The sequence below is a fragment of the Lacerta agilis genome, chromosome 2, assembly GCF_009819535.1.
Source record: "Lacerta agilis isolate rLacAgi1 chromosome 2, rLacAgi1.pri, whole genome shotgun sequence".
Classification (NCBI taxonomy): domain Eukaryota; kingdom Metazoa; phylum Chordata; class Lepidosauria; order Squamata; family Lacertidae; genus Lacerta; species Lacerta agilis.
The window spans coordinates 33400986-33423242 of NC_046313.1; the positions used below are offsets into that span (position 1 = coordinate 33400986).

The following is a 22257-nucleotide window of genomic DNA, read 5'->3' on the forward strand; positions in this document are numbered from 1 at the left end:
CCTGTAATCACTCTTGCATCCCTTTGTTTCACCTTGGGGAAACAGAGCGGGGGAGTTTTGTGTCTGTTGTGATCTCTGTGGTCTAAGTGAGTCCTCTGTCATTGGCTCTGAACATCTCACACCAGACGATTGAAGGAGTAGCACATTCTCATTTTTCTATGGGGCAAATGGTCACCTGCTTTGTCTAGTAAGATCAACAGGCTATAAAAGGACCGTATGATGTTGAAACTGTTATATTTTAACAGTTTTTCAGTGTTTCTTGCATGACTATCTGTGCCACCATAGTGTGCAAAAGTAGAAGTCTTTCCAGATCCATTGCTTTTGTTTAGTGGGTTCTTGTCCCAGTTTGTAGGAACATGAGGACTATGTGCACACATATCAGACCATCCTGAGCAGTCCCATAATCCTCATTGTGCATTCCTACAATTTGTGTGCATGTTATCTGATTCCTCCCTTTAGTTCAAGGGAGTGGAGAACCTCATGGTCAGGGGTCAAATGCTGCCCTCCAGGTTTCTGGCCCCTAGGCCACACCCCCACCAGCCATGCTCTGTAACACCCCTGTACTTTTGCTTGGCTGGAATATATTATTGAACTCTGGCTTATCTGGATAGCGGATAGAGAAACACACTTACTTAATGATTTCTATACCACCTTTATCTTCCAAGAATCTCAAGGTGGTGTGCATGGTTCTTCTCCTCCCCATTTCATCCTCACAACAACCCTGTTAGGCTAAGAGATGGTGAAAGGCCCACGGTCAGCAGTGAATGTCATGGCTGAGTGGGGATTCGAACCCTGGCCTCCCACGTCCTAGTCCAACACTCTAACCATTATGTCACACTGGCTAATGCGGAAACCTCTTTGTGTGCCTGGAATGTTGCCTTCTGTACAAAGGTAAGAGTCTCTGCCCACCAGCATGTGGCCCCTGGAGGTCAATGTGGCCCCCAGGCCAGAAAAAGATTCCCATCCACCTTGTACCATTTAGTTAAAACATTATGACAGGGCACTCAGCATTTGCTCATCCCCCCCCCCCAAGCAGCCGCCAATGAATTGGAGCAGTGATGTAGGAAATGCTGAGTGTGATAACATCCTGTCAAACATCACCTTTAATTAAAAACTTTCTGTTCTGCCTTTCCATCCTGATTAGACTTCAGGCAGTTTACGATTCCCAATTTAAACAGCACAAAAACGCAGGCTAATCCAGCTTAAAATAGCCTGAAATTCATGTATGCAGAAGAACAATTAAAATATTAAGCAGGTCCATATTGTTACCGCTGGGAGAACTAGGACAGCTTGGGGCAAAAATTTCCAGACCAATGTGACTGAAGAGGGAGTTCTGTGATCAGAGCATGGCTACAGAAAAGGCTTTGTTCCCAGTAACCAAAGGCTGGGCTGGGAGGTAGATGCCTGGGGCAGAACCTTGGGTAATGCTCTCAGCAGATAAGAACATAAGAAGTGTCCAGCTAGATCAGGCCAATGAACCCATCCAGTCAAGCACCTCCTGTTTCCCACAGTGGCCAATGGGAAGCCTATGGAAGCCTAAAAGCAGGACCTCAGCACAACAGCTCCCCCCGCCACTTGTGATCCCCCCAGAAACTGGTATTCAAAGGCATATTGCCTCTGATAGTCAAGGCAGAGAACATGGCCATCGTGGATAGGAGTCATTGATAACCTTATCATACGCAGGTTTGCATGGGAGAAGGGAATCCTTTTAAACGTTCAAAATCATATAGGCAGTATCATGAGACATGAAGCGGCAGCTGCCATGCATTTAATAGTAACACATAGTCTGCACTTCAGTGAATTGGGCAAGCTGACCGACAGCTCCCAATGTCTGCCTTTTGATAGCCCAGCAATAGGGGTAGTAAAAGAAGAGGGGTGGAATTCTCTCTAAATTCATCTCAAAAACGTTATCAAGTCAGAAGAGGAGCAGAAGCAACAGCACTCTGGCTGCTGAAGGGAGCAGCTGTCTAGCAGTACTCCTAGCCCCAAATTGCAGAGTACAATTGACTGCTCCCATTGGAAGCAGATGAGTCTCTCTGATATGCAACTTTGATTTTGGGGGAGATGGGAGATACAAAATAGATGTGAGTGACAATTTGGCTACCTGTATTTGTGTCTCTGCAGCACAAGACACATGCCACTACATAAATGGGATGTTGAAGGGTCAAATTGTGCAGGTTGTGGGTGTGTATCGTAGCTTCTTTCTCTTTAACAACTGTGTAATATTGAGAGAGGACAGGAAAGGAATAATTTAAAGTTCCATTTAACTTCAAAAGAGGCAACAGTGAGACTGCTACTTGGAAGCACATCTTGTGTGTGTGTTTTAAAGAGCATTCGCAAAGGTAAAATTGCCTGGAAGCAATATGAAAGCTGTTTTAAAATAGGTCATGGTGGAAGTACTGTATAACATGCAATTGGGATCTGAGAGAATAGTGCTGTCCATGGTTGCCATTTTTGTAAGTGGTGCTATTAAGTAGGAGGCTTTTCTGTGCGGATTAATAAACACCAATGACATTGCTCCATTGCTTTGCCATCCATTTTGAAGTATCAACCCTTCTGATATTTGTATTCTTGGTCAACTATGTGTTGCATCTGATAATAACATGGTTCCAAGTCACAACAACAACAACAACAACAACAGGTTTATTATTTATCTTCTAAACCACCACCTCAAGGCAATTTACACATAGCATAATTTTAAAAGTTAAAAACACAATAGCATCAATACATATGAATCAAGACCAAATCCTTGGTAACAAATGAACACTTGTGGGCAAAGATCCATTTATCCAGTTTGGGAAGCCTGACAAAACAAAAATGTCTTCAACAGTTCAAAGTGCAGATAGGTGGGTGCCTGTTGTAACTCGTCAGGAATGCTGTTCCACAGAACAGGGGCAAGTCCACAATAAAAAGCCCTGCTCTGAGTTACCATGGAGTGGGTTTCTGAGATCTTGGAACTGGCAGAGAATTAAGTTACTTTTGATAGTCAAAACACAGGCGTACTACATTTATTGCAAGTACACCCAGCCCTCGTGTTGGTGAGCCAGATGGAATAACCTTGCTGGAAAGTCAAACATTATGAATGTGTTTTTTTCCAGGTCTCCTTCCTCTTTCTTATATTGTTGACAATCCATATCTTTCTGAGGGTAATTTCCCACCATTAATTGGATGGGGGTGGAAAATGGTTTTCATGAAATTAAACTTGCAGCTTCTCATGGTTTTGTACCTTTCCTATACTTCTACATTCTTCTCTTGTTTTGCTTTGTAGAGTTTGAAAATATAACTAGCCAGCGGCAATGCAAGGATGAAACCACTCAATAACTTCCTGGGGGCGTTCGAACCCTTATTTGTGACTGTGGTGTTGATAACTTTTGGTTTAAGTTTAAGATTACTTCAGTTTCATTGGCTTGCAGTGGGAAGTCAGTAGGGGGAAATGCCTGCTGGTTGCAGTGATCTGCTGGCACAGAATGTAATGAAATATATAATATAATCTTATTCCCCCCCTCCTCAACTAGCTCAGCGTCATTTCCTTGCTCCCACTCCTACAAATCACACTATTACCACCTCAGCATAGCTTTACTGAAATTGTCCTAGGGACTCTTCTTTCCCTTCTCCTCAATAATTCTTGAAACCCAACTTTTAATCAAGCTGGTGTGTCTTTAAATCCCAAACGAAGCCACATTGCTCTTGTGGAATCTAATAAAAAGTGAAAGCCTCTCCCAATGCCATTTGAAGACTTGGGGAAAGAACACACAGAACTCTTTCTCATTGCAGAGTCCCATTCTGGGGTCTGGAGAAATGGAGGCCATGTTCTTATAAACAGTTGTTCTGGTTTAGCCAACACTTTCTTTGCTTCTCTTCTCACAGATCAGCACTGGAATGGTGCTCTTTTGGCACGTCTCCTTGTTAAGGACAGATTGTTCTGAGGGAATAACTTCATATCCACTTTCCTTTACCGCCATTTTCTTCTTCTATGTATGCTCCTGGTCCCACGTTGGGCAAAAAAAATTCTGCATTGCAGGGGGTTACCTTCACGGTCCATTCCAGCTCTCAACTCTAGATTCTTATGATCTCAGTGTTTTACTCTGAAAAATCCAAAAGAGAAACCAAAACATGTTGGCCTTTTCCCTATGCAAGCCTACATCTCAGGAGGTACAGATTGATAAGCCTTTCCAAGTCTTGTTCTCTAGGAGTTCTTGTACCTCCTCAAAGATAAATCCTGCCCTGTTGTTCATTAAAAAAAATAAAGCCCAACAGAGCATATTGGCTGGGCAGGAAATTGATAGGTTGGTTCCAAAATTCCTTTGTTGGTTTGCAAAATGCTTAGTTGACTTCAAAAGAGATTATCGTGTAATGCTGCCTCTTTGATACGTGGCTTAGCTTTCTCCCTGATGGAGGAGAATACAAAGCTGGTTCTCTTTCTCCCCACCATCTCCCTAATCATTGTGAATGCCATTAAATCTGCTACTGCAGGATTAGGACTTACTTGGCTGGGTTTTGCACAGCAAAAGCAGCTTGAACAATGGTTTCCACCCGTTGCCTTTAGTGTCCACATTTCATTGAAGCTTGGGTGTCTCCTTAAGGTAGGCATATATTTCACACTGGCCAACAATCCCTGTTCCCAAATAGGAGCCTTTTTTTATTATGTCCAGGACTGAGCTACCATCAAGCTCTCCAGTGTCTAATTGTAAATTCCCCCATTGCTGTGTTGGCTTTGCAGTTTTCATCACAACTGGGGCCTGGCTATGGGTGAAAAATATGAATAATGATACCTGTGGAATATCTAATAAATAATAATAATAATAATAATAATAATAATAATAATAATAATAATTTATTTATACCCCACCCATCTGGCTGGGTTTCCCCAGCCACTCTGGGTGGCCTCCAACAGAACATTAAAATGCAATAATCTATTAAACTTTAAAAGCCTCCCTAAACAGGGCTGCCTTCAGATGTCTTCTAAAGGTCTGGTAGTTGTTTTCTTTGACATCTGGTGGGAGGGCGTTCCACAGGGCGGATGCCACTACTGAGATGGCCCTCTGCCTGGTTCCCTGTAACTTGGCTTCTCGTAGTGAGGGAACCGCCAGAAGGCCCTTGGCACTGAACCTCAGTGTCCGGGCAGAATGATGGGGGTGGAGACGCTCCTTCAGGTATACTGGACCGAAGCCATTTATATCTAAACATGCCTTCTTCCATATAACAACCAAAACAATGTATTCTCTCTCACCAGTCCTGATCTTAATGCAAGGGAGTTGGTGATCAGCTTCCATATGCGATACATATGATAAAAATGTGCAAAGTCTGTATTTGCATATAACACTAAACCATGATTTGTTCATCAAATTTTTAGTTGTTTCACAGAGAAGCAAAAGCCCTGGTTGTTTTCCCTAAGCTTGTTTAGTTTTCTAGCTGCTCTTGTGTTTTCTCTTTCTGGCTTCACATCATGGTTTGTTGGCAGAAAACAAATCATGGTTAGACTGTAGACTGGCTTCAGATGTTCAAACACATGCCAATTTCCCAAACCATGGCTTAGTGTTAGGTATGAATTGACACAGCGATTCCTCATAGATCAACACAGAAATCAGAAAGCATGCTATAGGAAAATGCATGCCCATTAAGGGCACTGTGTAAACAATCATCCTCCTTGGAAGGTGTGGAATTCTTACCAGGAAGTCCAACTGCTTCATCATTTTCAAACCAGTGCAGCTGAAACAGCATTTCTTCTCCTGGAAACTTCTGATTTGGCATATCACAATTGCTCAGCTTGGGAACTGAGCTAATGAATTGATGTGTAGGCTTTTCTGGAAAGATGGCTGAGGGGATCAGCTTCACCACTGAGAAACCATTGCTGCATGTATTTTATGGTGTCCCTTAGTTCTTACAAACAGAGAGCATGCCTGTTATGATGTGGTGGACAAATGCAAATAACAATATTTGGAGGCTATTTGCACTCAAGTAAATGTGCATAAGAGTGTACCCTCTTCCCTCCCCATCCCTTTTCCTTTTAGTGCCTCAACTTTTTAGATTGTACACTAGAGGAAAGGGACTGTGTTATTTTTTATTGATTTGTAAACTGCCTTGGGAGCTTTTCTGGTAGGGTATAAATGCTTTGAATTCAATAAAATAGCCTTGTTCCCCACATTAGCCTTTCCATTTTGTGGAGTCAGTCTGAATAGCTTCCAATTTTGCTGCCTTTAAGAAAAAAAGAGAGAGCAGACATTCTGGTTTTTCTGCTTAGCTATATCTAGTGGAGTTGTTATAAATCCCTAATGACTGTTTTATCTGAACACCTACGGATTTAAACGGGCCAGTCAGTCATCAAATCACAAAGCAAGATGTTTAAATGCTGCTGTGAAATGTTCATAATGTTGTGGTGCCTTTCAGAATTGCACATGGATACAAAATGTGGCCACACCATGGGAGACTAAATGCTGAGTGCTTTCAGAAAGTCAGGGCTTGGTGCTGATTTCTACTGTGCTTTTGGGAAACTGACAGAATTCCTCTGCTCACTTCTATTGCTATTGTTATTATCATCAATATTAAACAAAGGTCTCTGCCAGATCAGAGTCTCCTGCAAATGACCTAAGTTTCTTTGTTCCTTCCTTCTTTCTTTTTTAAAATGATGCCTTTCATTTAGAATTCATCACTAATCCATCAAAGAATGATGAATTGTTAAAAGGTCACACAATGTAGGCACAATAGTAGAAGCAGATACAGGTTTCATTACATTGCCAGTGAGCCTCCACAGCTGCATTTGGAGGAAAATAAATTGGTATGCAATGACTTAAGGAATATACAGAAATAATTTCCAGTTGGCACAATGTTTGTTTGCAAATTGCAGCAAAAGTACCAATTGCAGGTGGTAACTCGGGGTTCTCCAGAAATCACCCATGATCTGTTGATGCCTGAGATGGAAAATGCAAATGGGGACTCTTCCTCAGTAAAAATATAGTAACTGATAACCTAATACCCTTTTATTTGAAAGCCCCCTCCCCCACTTTGCCTAATCCTAGGGTTGTTTGAAACTCTGGTCTGTAGCTTTTCTAGCCAACCCACCTCTTCTGTTCTGTTCCAGAGTAATTTCCGGTTCTGGACTCCTGCTCTGTCCACAAGTGTGCCTTCTATTCCAATCACAATTTCCCTCTTACCTCTAAAATTCACTATTTCACAACCCACAGCTAGGGTAAGAGCTTATCCACACTTCCACTTGTCCCACTCCTTTACTCTGAGGAAAACTACTCTTTAGAGCCCAACTGCAGCAAATGGCAATTTGGTTTTTCTCTAGATTTTCTCTGATTTAGCACTAAAGAGTGGGTTTTCCCTGGAATAGGAATGAGGCAAGGGGAAAACCACTTGGGCCCATGCTTTCTAGTCACAGGACAAGCAGAAGTGTAGATGAGCCCCATGTCTCTTCAACTCCTTAAGAAATCAGTGTCCATAAACCTGACTCAGTGACTTCAAAATCTACCATGTTGTTTTATGAAAGAGACAATGAATGTGTACAGTTATGTGTGTGTGGACTCTTGGGTTTTTCCACATGTGGGAGAATCCTGATTGGCCCAGAATCCCCCTTGCACCAATGAGCTCCACATGCAGATGGGTTCAGGGCTGCTTCAAACACTTGGCATGCAGCTCAGGGGAGGCATGGCTGGTTGCAGAGGGATGAGACTACCCCATGTAGCCCTGAAACTCCCCCAGGCCTGCTTCTAACATACAAAGGGGTTTGTCTGAACTCCTGCTACCATCACTGTTCCATAACTGCCTTCTACCACATCTGCAGGCACTAGCTTTGCACAAGAGATTCCCTGAGAATGCCTTGGTTGTGTGGAGAATTCACTTTCTAAGTGCATGAATGCAAGTAAAACTCCCTGATCACCAGAAGCAAAGGGACCACTATAGTTCGAGCAGATGTGGAGAGGAGGGAATTTTGATATGTGTTGGTTTTCTCACCGCTGTCTAACAAAATTCACCCTCCCCTGCCTCCTTATTTGAACAATGAGAGCCTTTCTTTGCATTAATGATCTTACAAAATCTGTTTACCTGCAGAAACTTCCACGGGAGCCTATATGTGGCACTTTGACTAAATCAGCTATTTATTGCTAATCAGCCACTTAGTGTTAAACAGCATGACTGCTGTGCATGGGCACAACTGGATAGATTATTATGAATAAACCTCACAGGTGCCTGATGCACAAGGCTGGGCAGAAGCTGATAGTCTCCTCCTAAGACTCTGTTACAACAACAACAAAAGTTATGGTGCCTTACAACAGTGTGACAAATAACCCAGCTCCATATGAAATCTGTCTCTGAAATTTCAAAGCATTTAAAAAGGTTTGTGGAGTGATAGAATGCCCAAACAGAACAGGAACCTTCTGTAATGCAAACAATATGTCATTTGAATTCTCACTTCCGATGCAGAAACCTGTGACAGTGCCTTTGTTTAGTCATCTAGAGGACTGCTGCTGGTTCCAAAGCACAATAGTTTGTGAATACCTTCCCGTGTCTAATAGCCATTACAGATCATTGGGGTTTGGGCTCCCTATTCATTTTGAGCATTTTCATAGGGCCAGTCCCTGTAGTGTGGTATCCACATCCAGCCCAATACATTCTGCTAGCTGAAGCAAAGGACGATGCCCCCACCCACCCCATGTACTGGAGTGATGACTGGACTGGTGGTAGAGTCTTACTTTAACCCTAGCAATGAGACAGCATGGCAAGCCTTTGGCACACACAACTTTTATCTCCCACAGAGCTGAATGTGGCTCAGGAGGAAAGGTTTGAGGAGAGACATTACTGCTGCTCCCCCAGCTGGTAGCATCTGCTTAATAGAGCTGGCCTGACCCTTCTGATGCTCCACCCACGAAGAATACCATTGGTGGTGGTGGTGAGAGTAGCTTTGCTTTGGCATGAGGTGGGACAGGACTTTTATTTCGTGGCACAGCCTGAAAGCACATGATGCAGCAATGTTGCTGAAGTGAAGCATGTCTGGCTCCAGTCAGTGCCTGGATGGGAGTCAGCCTGGGAACTGCTTGGGAGCCATCTTAAGTTTCAGGATGGAAGAAAGGCAGGCAACTAGGGACAACTAATTCATCACTTTCTTTAAGAAATTGTCATGGGAGATCATCAATCAAGAGCTCGAGTGGGGCAATAAATTATTTAGATTTTCAGATTTTCTACTTTCAGGGGTCATATTTCCCCTGTTGAAAGGACCTCTGTATGTTTGCCATGGAATCACTGCATCTGCAGAGGATGTGTCCGAAGTCCCTTTCTTGGCAGGACAGTCATGTGGTATACAGTGAACATTAGCCCTGTCCAGACCAGATCTGGGGTGAGTGGCTCCCTAGTTGGCCTTGGGTGGGTCAGCCTGACTGAGACCATGGGGCTGATGGGGAGGGGTGCACTCAACCCTAGTATAATAGGTGAAATTGTATACAGAAATGTGTATATGAGAAGTGCATAGCAGTTCAATAATAATATGTAGCTAATGTAAAATCTAGTTTGGTGTTTAGATATCCGTGTGTGTGTGTGTGTGTGTGTGTGTGTGTAGTGAGTCTATGCACATACCATGTATTGAGTATTCACACCATGGCACAATGTGAATCATCTCTAAAAGGTCAGCTTAGAGGACCATTGATCTTCTCATGCCCCAGGGAGTTTTTCTGGGAACAATGGGTTATGCATTGGTTAAGGTCCCATTTCCAGGCAGCATCAATGAAATAACTTTTCCCTATGAATGGTCTGTGGGCAGATTTTGTTGTTGCTAATGAATCAACACCATGGCATTTCTATATTACGATGCGATCGCTGAATTTGGGTCTTTCTCTTGCATCATATGGGCTTCCTTGTTACGGAGTGTAGCAGCAGCTTTCAGAGCAACTTGATTAGATGGGAGTGTGATGAAGCTCTTGTTGAGGACTCTCACTGCTCTGGTAGCAGATGGAATTGATCTGATAAACCTGATTTTCAAAAGACTGGCTTGCCCTGTGGTCCCTGCAGGATGGCCTAGAGGCTTCCAGAGGTGCTGAGCCAGTGAGATCTGCCTGCTGGTGACGAAGGGTAGAAATGGCATCTTACCTGCAGCGAAGCTTGTGATGGTTGTGTTTGTTTCTGAGCAACCATGCTGCGTGCCAAGGATCAGATGAATGGAGCAGCATCCTCAAGGGGGCTTACTCTTTCAATGAGGCAGCTGACTGAATTCATAGCACATTGCAAGGTCTGAGACATCATTTTTACAACCAAGCTGTTCAAATATAATGGCCCTTTCCAGAAATCCCACAGTGAAGAGCTCAAGTGCTTTTCTGTCTGTCTTGGTTATTTAAGATTAGGGGTATTAGCTAGGATGTGCTTGCCAAATTGCATCTCAAAATGTCTTCCTACGAATCTTTATGCTTTCTGTTTATGGCACACAATATCCTGATTTTACTATCCCCCCCCCCATAGTGTTGGGGAAAAGTTACAGTTCCATGGCCTTGTATTAGTGATATCCAATGATACTCCTACTCAGAGTAGACCTATTAAAACCAATAGACTGCTTTGGGTCTGTCACCCAATGTCTATAGACCACTTGGAAGTATTTAGGTATGAATTTGCTCATTCATATGGTTTATATATTTAATTACATTTTTGCATTCTTGCCCCATTTTTTCCTCAGGAAGCTGAAGCTAGCATATACATGGTTCTTCCCTCTCCCCATGTTGTCCTCATAAACACCCTGTGAGGTAGGTTAGACAGAGAGATGATGACTATCCCATGGTCACCCAGCAAGCACCATAGCTGCTATAAAAAAGGTAAAGAGTCCATGCCAGAAACAGCAGCTTATTGTCTTGTTCTTCCGCCCTGTGCATTGTGATGGCAGATTTCTTTGCTCTTTCTAAACTGCAAAACATTAAAATAATTAGCAGGAGAATTCATAGGATCTTACTTTCCAAGCGTATCTTTCAGGGCTTCTTGTGGGTTTATAAAGCAGTTTTAATCCCCATTTTTATTAGGAGTGCAATTTCTACCATCGGTTTTCATTCCATGTATGGAATGCTTAATTGTAGTTCCCCCCTCTGAAGGCTGATTAGCTCCTTTTATAGCAACCCATTGTCGAGAGAGGAGCGGTTGTCTTTTTGATCCAGCAGCTGAGGCCACCAGCCCTTCCCCAAATCTAACATGAATGAGCATTCCTGACCTTGTAGGGCATGAAGCAGTTAAAATTATTTGCAGTGCAGTGAAAGGAAAACAAGCTCATTTTCTATTGTGATGGGGAGCTCTCCCCTAAAAGACTTTTGTGGCGTTCAGTGTCTATCAGCCATACGCAATGGCCTCTGGAACACATAGACAAAGCTCCAATGGGAGTTAATGTTCATTTCGGCCCTGGGCTGCTGCCAAGAGACAGTCGCAAAATGCCGACCTAAAAGGGCAGCGGTTGTCTGGTAGGGGACTAATTTTCTCCCTCATTCTGACCTCCCAGACCTTCGCAGAATGCTTCTTTGTTTCTGCTCCTTCCTCTAATCACGTACAGGAGCCCAGAATGACAGGCCTGCTTGTCCAATTTCTAAACCAGATGGAATTTGTCTTTTCGGAGCTCGACAGGAAAATGAAGAAAGCCCCAAAGGCTTTTGTTTTGGAACGTAAGGTTTCTTTCTTGACAGCTTGCCTCTTTTGCTCTGGCTCCTGTTTTGTGGAGCATTGGCATTATGGCGCAGGCGTTGAGTAATGGGGTTTCTCTTAGACCTAGGCACTTCTGCTAGACATGCAAGTGTGGCCATCCTTCCAAATGCGATGTCCTAGAAATTCAGACCTTTGCGTCGCCTTCTTGACCTAAAACGTAGGTAGGGCACAAGGCGTTCTACCTGCCCATCTGTGCAATCAGGGCCAGCCCACCTTTCAGGTGGGGTGAAGCAGCCGCCTCAGGCTTTGGAGGCCCCTGAAGCACCACACCCACCTTCATCTTAGCCACCAGTGGAGAAGCACCCATTTCTGGCAAAGATCTTGCAAGATCTCACGGGGTGCGAGGGACCTTGTGAGATTTCTGTGAGACCTTGCTGGAAATTGGTGCCGATGCCAGTGGAGGTGGGCAGTGTGGTTGTGGTGCTGGCAGCAGTTGCAGTGGTACTTCCCATTTCTTCTGAAGTGCCAAAACGGGATGCGCTGTTCCTGTGTGTTACCATTTCTGCTTCAATACTTGTGTTTAATCGCCCCTCCCCCCCAATAGATTGAATAAAGGTGTTGGAATAGAGTTGCCAGATGCCTAGGGATGGATAAATTCATCATTTCCCCTTTCTCTTGGTTTTTCATCATTCCAGTCTTCAATTCAATTCTCAACATTTCTGCAGCAACCTGGTTGTTTTTTTTTTTTTAAAAAAAAATCTCCATGAAAATTGAGCAGCAGTAAACACATTTTCTACACAATTTTGACTAATATACACACATTTTAACCAATTTTCCCCAAATATAATACATTTTGTATATTATTTTCACCAATGTGTGCATTTTCTTTGGTACACTTTTACCTAATACATACATTTATGCACACATTGGCTGGTGAACTGCATTGCAAAAATTACCAAATTTGAAGGATAGCTGTGTTTTGGTGAACATATTGGTTCAAAAAGTGTGAATTATGTAGTTTCGCATTAAAATGCAGACAAAATAAACTTTCTCCCTTATCCCTAGGTAGGGCATAAGGCCTTCTAACAACCAATGCTACCATTTCTGCCTCAAGAGGTCAATCAAATAAATATGTTGGAGTAGATTTGTCAGATGGCTGGGTTTTTATTTGACTGCTGTGCACTAACATTCATGTACCAGGGACAGTCCGTCCTGTTTGAGCCTAGAAATGTCAGCATATCCTGAAATGGATGACCAGATGGAGAATAGGTGCATGAGTTATGCAAGTGGATAATTCAGCAAGTTGCCTTCAGGTGGGCCCAGCAGCAAATTTGCAGGGTGGGGGGTTGAGCTGCATTGTTAACATTAACAGCTCTTTTGAACAGCCATTTGAGAACATTTCTCTGCCTCCCTTCCCTTTCTTGCTAATTTACCCCATTGCTTCAACATAAATCTTTCACACATTTTGAACATCTTTTCAAATCATACCTTCCACCCTGCAGCACACACAGTCTCACACACAGACAACCTGAAGCAAATCAAGAGCATGACCGTGCACATGCTTACTCAGAAGTTTTATTGATGTTTTATTATGTTTTTATATGTGCTGGAAGCCACCCAGAGTGGCTGGGGAAACCCAGCCAGAATGGGCAGGGTATAAATAAAAAAAAGTGTTGTTGATACCAAGTAAGCCACGCCAAACTCAATGGGGCTTTCTCTTAAGTAAGTATGCATAGGATTGCAGCCTTAGACACCAAGGCTAATTCAGGATATATGCTATGGTCCCAGCTTCCCTGGAAAACTGCAAATCAGATGAGAAAAACAACAACCTCAGGGCAACTCGGAAAGGAGGATACAATACCCTCAACAATCCAAGTGGGTGAAGATTTGGTCCCCTGCTAGATGAATATGGGCTTCCCAAACAGAGGCCCTCCTTCCTGCCCATTAATAGTTCAAAGGTAGTAGAAGAGGAAGCATTCTGTGCCTGCCACCTCTTTACCCACCTACTTTACTTACCTTTTTGGTGTGGAGTAATGTTGAAGTCCTGCTTGCTACATCTGGCAAGGGGGGAGGCAGGCAAAGGGATCAATTGTCAGGAGATGGAGCCAGGCATAGGTCACCACTAAAGCACCCAATTTCAGTGAAGTTGACTCTTTTTTCAAAGAAAGAAAACAGCTCAGTCCTAGTGGTCACAGCAACCCTTACCAGTAGGTCTTGCCCCAATGATACAGTTGTGAGGACTGAAGGTCCTTGCCTTCCCACCCCTCTCTAAGGCTCCTCCCCAGGTTCCTTCCTCAGCTGCATAAGACTCCATCGTGTTGTCTCTCTTTGCTCTGCTCTCTTCATTTCTCAGTGTGTTCTGGAGACCCGGGGGAGGGCAGCTGGTCACAGCAGGAGGGGGAGACTTCCTGAATTCTGCCTCTTCTCTGTCTCCTGGCCCCTCTCCTCGCCTGTCTCTGAGACTGGAATGCCCTCTGCCACAGGCTCTTCCTGCTCACTAAACCCTGTTAACGTATTCAGCTTCCGAGACCACGTCTTCCCGGTCTGCTCCCTCTTCTCCCTCTGATCACACATCATCATCCCACCAACAATCCCCTGGCTCTGAGCCTTCTACCCCTGGGGGTTCCCTCCCACCAGTCCTTGGCATCCAGCCCGTCTATGACATCAGTGTTTGATTTTGGTGGGGGGAGTCAGTCACTGCCCTACCTCTGCTGCCTTGGAGCTAATAAAATGGTGGGTAGGCCCTCTCTGGGCTATGGTCTGACAACCTGGTAGCTTGCATTTTCCTTTGGTGGGTATCCCAAGGATCTAGGACCCTGTTCACTTGCCACACACACCTGCTACTTCCACTGGGGCATATCACCTGTCTTGCTGTCTTACCAGCAAGGTATTTCCCTGGATATGTTTGGGAGCTGTTTAGCTCCATTACAGTGCAACGAACAAACATGGTTCTTGTAAATAAGGTACTCAAACAGGCAGGCACGCCGTGGTAATTGACGAGGGAGTGTTTGGCATTCCGTCTCTGCATGCAAACGGGGCTGCCTGTTAAAGCGCAAGCAGTCGTGGCGTGAAAGGAAGCGGTTTAGCGGGACAGGGGTGGCATTTTAAATTGGGTGCAATTATTAGCTTGATTGGCATAAAGCACGCTCCCCACATGCTCATCCTACCTTCCCGTTATTCCTAGAGGGGTGAGGGGAAAGAACACAATAATAAATGCAGCACAAAAGTCTATTCTTTGCAGCCAATATTCTCGGCTTTGTGAGTGGCAGCCTATATTCTCGGCTTTGTCAAGCTCTGCCTTTTAAGCTTGAGAGCCCCCATTTCTGTGCATAAAGGTAAAAGTAAGGGGACCCCTGACCAGTAGGTCCAGTCACAGACGACTCTGGGGTTGCAGCGCTCATCTCACTTTAGTGGCCGAGGAAGCCAGCGTACAGCTTCCGGGTCATGTGGCCAGCATGACTAAGCCGCTTCTGGCGAACCAGAGCAGCGCACGGAAACGCCGTTTACCTTCCCGCCGGAGCAGTACCTATTTATCTACTTGCACTTTGACTTGCTTTCGAACTGCTAGGGTGGGCAGAAGCAGTGGACACGAGCAACGGGAGCTCACCCCATCGCGGGGATTCAAATCGCCGACCTTCCAATCGGCAAGCCCTAGGCTCAGTGGTTAGACCCAGTGCCACCCACGTCCCATATTTTCTGTGCATAGAAACTCATTTTTTCACTGGAGTCTAGATTCTTTTGGCAGGATCCTCTGAGGAAGTAGGCAAGATCTAAGTGGAACGGCTTGTCTTCCTCATACACGTGACTCCATCAACAGCGCAGGCCTAGTGTGGGGCTGGCTTGAGAGAGAGAGAATACTTTCCCTCACATTGGGGCCAGTTACTGTATACACAAGAACCAGCCCCCAAACATTTCTTGCCTGAGGCAGAGCAGCAAATGGCTTTTCCTCCCCAACAAGTCACGGAGCACATTACCCCTCAAGGCAGTCAAGTTATTTTGGCAACCTGAGGCAGGAAAATACCACAAGTATGTCTCTCAGCTCCCCAGCAAGTATAAATTTTATTTTTTAAAAAACTACCTATTTGCTGCCCTTTCATGACATCCAGGTGACTTCCAGACTCTCCTTTTCCCCCCTTTTTGCCATGGGGTATTCAACTGAATACTGAAATTTAGCTTTGTGCAGTTAAAACAGATTAAAGGGCTTTGTTGTTCTGGCACAACAAATTTACTTTAAGAAGAATGATATGTTTTGCAGTTAGGAAAGTGTTGGGGAAATTTTGTTTAAAGTATGGGATACGTGACTGATCACCATGCAAGCAAATTGGTATGAAATCAAGATAATTGCTCATTTTTGTATAACGTCCCTGCAAACAAATCGGAACAAATTCTTGATAAGAACCCTGAATCTTCTAACCTCTGCATGCTCCCTAAACGGGTTATCTGAAGGAGCCCCAACAGCAGCTACCTGTGGATTTTGAGGGGGCCACCCCCTTCCTTGGAAATGTTGGGGTTCCTCGGCCCCTCGGCCCCTCTAGATGGCATCCCTGAAAGGGACCCTCATTTGGGATATAGAGTCATGTAATGACTCCTCACTTCATCTGATATCTGTGATTTGAGAACGGAGAAAAACAATGAAGTATTGGTTTCAGAAGTGTTCCTTTCCAATGCAACAATATGTATGCATAGTTGCCCAGAAAGAAGCCTCCATTGTGTTAAAGGGTTTACTGTTGAGTAAATATGGCTGGGGTTGTAGCTGTAATGTGTTGCCAGTTGGGAGATCATCCACCTGCCTCTCCGGGACAGACTCACCCTTTTGTCGAAACTTTCCCTCTTTATTATTTACAGAATTGACTGTTTGTTGGGTAAAGATGCTAACAGTAGATTGTATTTTGGTTGTATCATACCCATGGCTGCTTTGATACCCCTTGGTTTTCAGTACAGACTGCAAGCTATCAGACACTGAACTGTATTAGGTGACATAGGATGGGAGTCAACTAAGTTTACTTACTGAAATTAACGGGCCTACCCTTAGTCATGTTCAGTGATTTCAATTGGGCAAATAGAAGGGGAAGAAATGGAGGCAGTGAGAGATTTTACTTTCTTGGTTCCATGATCACTGCAGATGGTGACAGCAGTCACGAAATTAAAAGACGCCGCTCTCTTCAGAGAAAAGCAATGACAATGAATGACAAACCTAGACAGCATCTTTCCCAGATGTATGGAAGTGAGTACTGGACCATAAAGAAGGTCCAGTGAGAGCTGTTCGGCAGTGGAATTTGCTACCAAGGAGTGTGGTGGAGTCTCCTTCTTTGGAGGTCTTTAAGCAGAGGCTTGACAGTCATCTGTCAGGAATGCTTTGATGGTGTTTCCTGCTTGGCAGGGGGTTGGACTGGATGGCCCTTGTGGTCTCTTCCAACTCTATGATTCTAAGGCTGATTGCCGAAGAATTGATGCTTTTGAATTATGGTGCTGGAGTAGACTCTTGAGAATCCCATGGACTGCAAGAAGATCAAACCTATCCATTCTAAAGGAAATCAGCCCTGAGTGCTCACTGGAAGGACAGATCCTGAAGCTGAGGCTCCAATACTTTGGCCACCTCATGAGAAGAGAAGACTCCCTGGAAAAGACCCTAATGTTGGGAAAGATGGAGGGCACAAGGAGAAGGGGACGACAGAGGACGAGATGGTTGGACAGTATTCTCGAAGCAACTTGCATGAGTTTGGCCAAACTGCGGGAGGCAGTGAAAGACAGGGGTTCCTGGCGTGCTCTGGTCCATGGGGTCACGAAGAGTTGGACACGACTGAACGACTAAACAACAACAACAACAACCCCAAGTAAAAGTTAGCTGAATACCACTCACTGTTTTGAGTTAGCAGTTGCTAACCCAAGCTCTAAATACATGTCTCACACAACTGTGCTATCTCTGTATGGCCTGGAGTGTGAATAATTTAAAAAACAGTCTTTGGAGATGGCAGATGTCGTTCAATACCTCCACAAAGCAGTTCAGCAGAGTCAAAAAAGGAAGGGGCTGGATTTCCCCAGTCACTTTTGAGCACAGAGCCTGTCCTCTGAATTAAAGAGGAGGGCTTAATTGGAGAGAGGAAGAGAGAGAGAAAAGACCTCTGCATCTGTACTTGTTCAATAATATATGAATTCATGCCTTGCACCTGCATCCCATAATTTTTCACCCACTGAAAGAGCAGATTGTGGCCACCTGGTTCTTCTGATTTTACCCAAATTGCTGAGTCTTCATTTGCTTGATAGAATGAGCAGTTTATAGGAGGGAAGGGAAGGCAGGCGGCATTTTTTGGGGATGTTAATGATTCATTGCCACTCTTTTCCTGAAGGCTGGTCTCTGGTAATGATGTTAACTGCTGGCGCTCGTGTGCTTTCTTCAATATTGTTGTGCTGGGAAGAAAAAGAAGAGGAGTTTGGATTTGATATCCTGCTTTATCACTACCCGAAGGAGTCTCAAATCGGCTAACATTCTCCTTTCCCTTCCTCCCCTACAACAAACACTCTGTGAGGTGAGTGGGGCTGAGAGACTTCAAAGAAGTGTGACTAGCCCAAGGTCACCCAGCAGCTGCATGTGGAGGAGCGGAGAAGTGAACCCGGTTCACCAGATTATGAGTCTACCACTCTTAACCATAGCTGTCAACTTTTCCCTTTTCTTGCAAGGAATCCTATTTGGAATAAGGGAATTTCCCTTAAAAAAGGGAAAAGTTGACAGCTATGCTCTTAACCACTACACCACACTGGCTCTCAGTGTGGGAGGGAACAGCATTGATTTTTTATCTATTTATTTTGTTTATCTAATTTTTAAACTGCCTTTCCATCTACCAAGATCCCAGAATAGTACATAATGAGTCCATTCAAATGGCTTCATATTAAGGTGTGTTTTATATAAAAGCACATACAGTAGTTAAATTAGCAGTAATAAACAGTGATCCAAATTTGTAATAATAAATAATACAATCATCATATTAAATATTGCAGTGGTCCTCCACAATAACTCCAAACAATCAGATCTCTCTAACGGCCTTGGTAAAAGGACACATATTTTATTTGATTCTGGAAACTTCAAAGCGAAGCATCTCTCTGCTACGTCTCATTCTATGGTATATTGGCACTACACTTGTGGAAAGCGCAAATGGCGAAGGCTGTTTTGTATGCCATCACTGGCCATCTCACCGGCCTCCACAGCAGGAATGCCAGGTTGCAACCTGGAGACTTGCTCCATGTCATTAAAATGGGAAACTAAATAGGAGATGAAGCAGCCATGGCTTTACCTCCTCAGTGCTCCTGTGGTTCTACTGTGTGTCCCCCCAGCAGAAATCCAGGTGTACCTCCCTTGAGGTGGAGGTAAAGGGGCAGATTAAAAAGAAAACTGTAGAATAAATTGTCTGGATGATATGAGGTAACCTCACTTCCCATTCTTAGAAAAAGATAAGAGGAAAAGGGTTTGCCCTATACCAGGGATGGAGAACCTCAGGTCCAAATGTGGCCCTCTAGGTGAATATCTGGACCAGGGCACATTCCTCTCTCAAGCTGCACCTCACAATGGCCCTGTTTTTGCACTGTCTTGAGTGTTTCTGCTTGGCTGTTTATGTGTGTGTAGAAATCAGTATACTGTACTGTACACTGTGGGTGGAGTATACTGTGCTGACCCCCTTTTGCCTTTGGATGCAGCCACCTTTGGCATGCGGCCCAGGAAGGCTGCTCAGATGGAAATGTGGTCCTCAAACTGAAAGGGGCTTGCCCTTTCTGCCCTACATAGAGAGTTCCTTGTCCCCTTTACTGCAACTCTGCAAAACCACCTGGCATTCTCAGAATCAATCTGGTCTGTGGAAAGAATTAAATTCTACAATGTCTTACAAATAAATAGAGTTATATAACGCCGCGCCCTGTCCCTTGATATCCGTGTAAACAACCAACTTTCCAACTGATGCTTAGCATAGTGCCGATAGCTCCCATGGAAATAGGCTGATTTATCCCCACTGAGAATTTGGCCCATTGTTGTCTGGGTTTGCCCAGATGTAACCTCCTGTATGTGATTTGCACATAATTCTACCAGCCGTATTTATGATGGTGAAAATTCACAGCATGCTCATAAAGCAAGCAGGGATTTTTAAAAGTGAGCAAACCTAATTTCAGACACTAAGCCCTTGCCGTTCAGATTCTAAATACACCCAGGGAGAAGGTCTGTTGCCACAGTTTAGCAATCACTAAAAATAAATAAATATCCGATTGAACTAGTAAGGGTATTAATCCAAGTGTCCTAAACTGATGGCCAGCAAAAATTCAGTGTAAAAGCCATCTTGCCACAGGTTTTTTTTTTCTTCCCCCTCAGCAGGCAGGCCAGAATTTCAGCTCAGATAATTGCATTCAGCTTCACTGAATTCCCCCCTGCATTTCCAACTGGAGACGACATCCGTCTTCTCTTTGCAGACTCAAAAATGTGCTGCAGTACTGCTGCTGGCTCTGTAACAGCTCCCATTTTCTGCTCCAGGGATGGTTTTGTGTATGTGGTTCAGGATGCATTGGCTTAGGCAGCCGTAAGATGAAGTATGAATGCGGGCCTTAGATTGTGAAAAGGAGGTGAGAGCTGTTTCCAAATATGCGTATGAAGAAAAAAATGGAAACCATGTGTGAATAGGAGAGAAGAATGGGCCTTCCCCTGCTGTTATATTTAAAGCACCATCATAACTGTGGTCATAATTTGAGCAGGGAGAATTTGAGCTATTTAATCATTTTTAATCTTTATATACTACCCTCCACCAAATTGAGAGCCAGTGTGATGCAGACTTGGGAGACTGTGGGTTCTAGCCCTCACTTAGCTACAAAGCTTGCTGGGTGGCCTAGGGCCAGTCACTGCCTCTCAGCCTAACCTACCTTACAGGGTTGTTGTGGAGAGAAAATGGGGAGAGGGCGAACCATGTACACCACTTTGAGCTCACTGGAGAAAAGGTGGGATATAAATCTAGGGTTGCCATATTTCAAAAAGTAAACACTAGCGAAATTGTTCAGCTTTTTAAAGGGAAATTCTAAAGTTGTTGAGCCCCCCCCCAAAGGCCCCCAAATCCCCCACAATGCACCACCTTTCGGAAATTCTCCCCCCAGATGTCAATTCTGCCTTTGAAATCCCAGTAATGTTATTAGGGTATATATGGCATCCCTAATGAATGTAATAGATAGATAGATTTTGATTCCAGGGTGCTTAAAAAGTGAGATTAAAATCCCCAATCCCCTCCAATACGAGGCAGCATATTCTGGGTCCAAAATCCTGCATGAGTCATGTGACCCAGGAAAATGCTTTTGTGTGTGTGTGTGTTGGGGGGGGGAGATCCCAGCCTGATCCTGCAAGAGCATGGTGCTTAAAATGTCCCATTTTTTTTCCTGTGGCAGTTGATGGATATAAAATCTTTTCAATAATAACACATAATTTGAATGATTGTGACTAACAGTACCGCTAGACTGGAGACATGCATTTCATTTAACTTAATTTCATTTTTGTTTCTGTGGATTAAACGGCACATTTTTCATACACAACCATTTCCTTTCCCCAGAGGAGCTGTGAGCTTGGTTTAAAAAACAAACAAAAATCTCTCTCAAAATACAGTGCGGTTTGTGCCTTTGCAGTTGTATGCTCAGTGCCAAGTTTGGTGCGCCATACTATAGTGCATCCTCTCCAAACCTGGTGCCGACCAGATGTTGTGGACCACCCCTGGCCAGCATGAACATTGGGCTGCTGGTTGTTCTATTCCAAAACATCTGGAGGGTACAAGGTTGGGGCAGGCCGCTTTGCATGTGAGTGTGTGTGATATTTGGATTGGGGAAACAGCCTGGGAGGCAGTGGCATAGTGTGTGGGTGGGTGGGGTGAAGCACAGGGGTGGTTACCCTGGGTGCAAAATTGTTAGGAGGCACAAAAATTCAACACGCAGTGCTGCCTCAATACATCTGTGCACTCCCGTCACTGGACTCTGTTGAAAATGGCTTATCCATGTGAACCAGGAAGTGCCCTCTCCAGACAACAGAGTGACTCTTAATTTCTTATCTCTGCAGCTGCAATCTCCTGGGTGATGTGGATACAGTACTGTTAGACACATGTGTACCCCATCTATTCCCTCCCCCCCGGGCAGTCCTGGGTGCTGGCAACCCATAGTACGTTACTCCTGTGAGGAAAGGGTGAAGTAGCTGCCCCCAAATGTAGCTTTCATAGTCAGATTATCAGCCCCAAATGGCTGTTCTGAAGTAAACAACAAAATAAAACACACAGACACATACATGATATTTTGACTACTGATTTCCCGCATCTCATCTGCTTTGACCCTGAAGAAACCTCTCCTTCGCGATATGTCATTCTGTGTCAAATTAAGCCAGGGCAGAATGCTCTCCTGTCTGCTCAAACATCTACCGAGCCAAACATACCCCAAATGATTCTGAAAAAAATGAATTTTTATCTCATGGTGTTGAAATTGGTCTTTAGGAAGCCCCCTTTCCCTGCGCTTTATTCCTTCAGCTCACAGCAGTTAAGGGAGGGATTTTGGAAATGCTTTCAGCATTTTGATTGACAAGAACAAAAGTGGCAAATAGAAGAATTGAGAAGGTTTGGTGAGCAGATGGGTGAGTATGACAAAAGGAAGAGCCGTAGCAGCCTG

General features: G+C 44.2%; 1 protein-coding gene across 1 annotated transcript in view; it reads left to right on the plus strand.

Annotated features, from left to right (window-relative positions):
• MGAT5B (alpha-1,6-mannosylglycoprotein 6-beta-N-acetylglucosaminyltransferase B) overlaps positions 1 to 22257 on the plus strand; it is a 164299-nt gene that overhangs the window by 12055 nt on the left and 129987 nt on the right.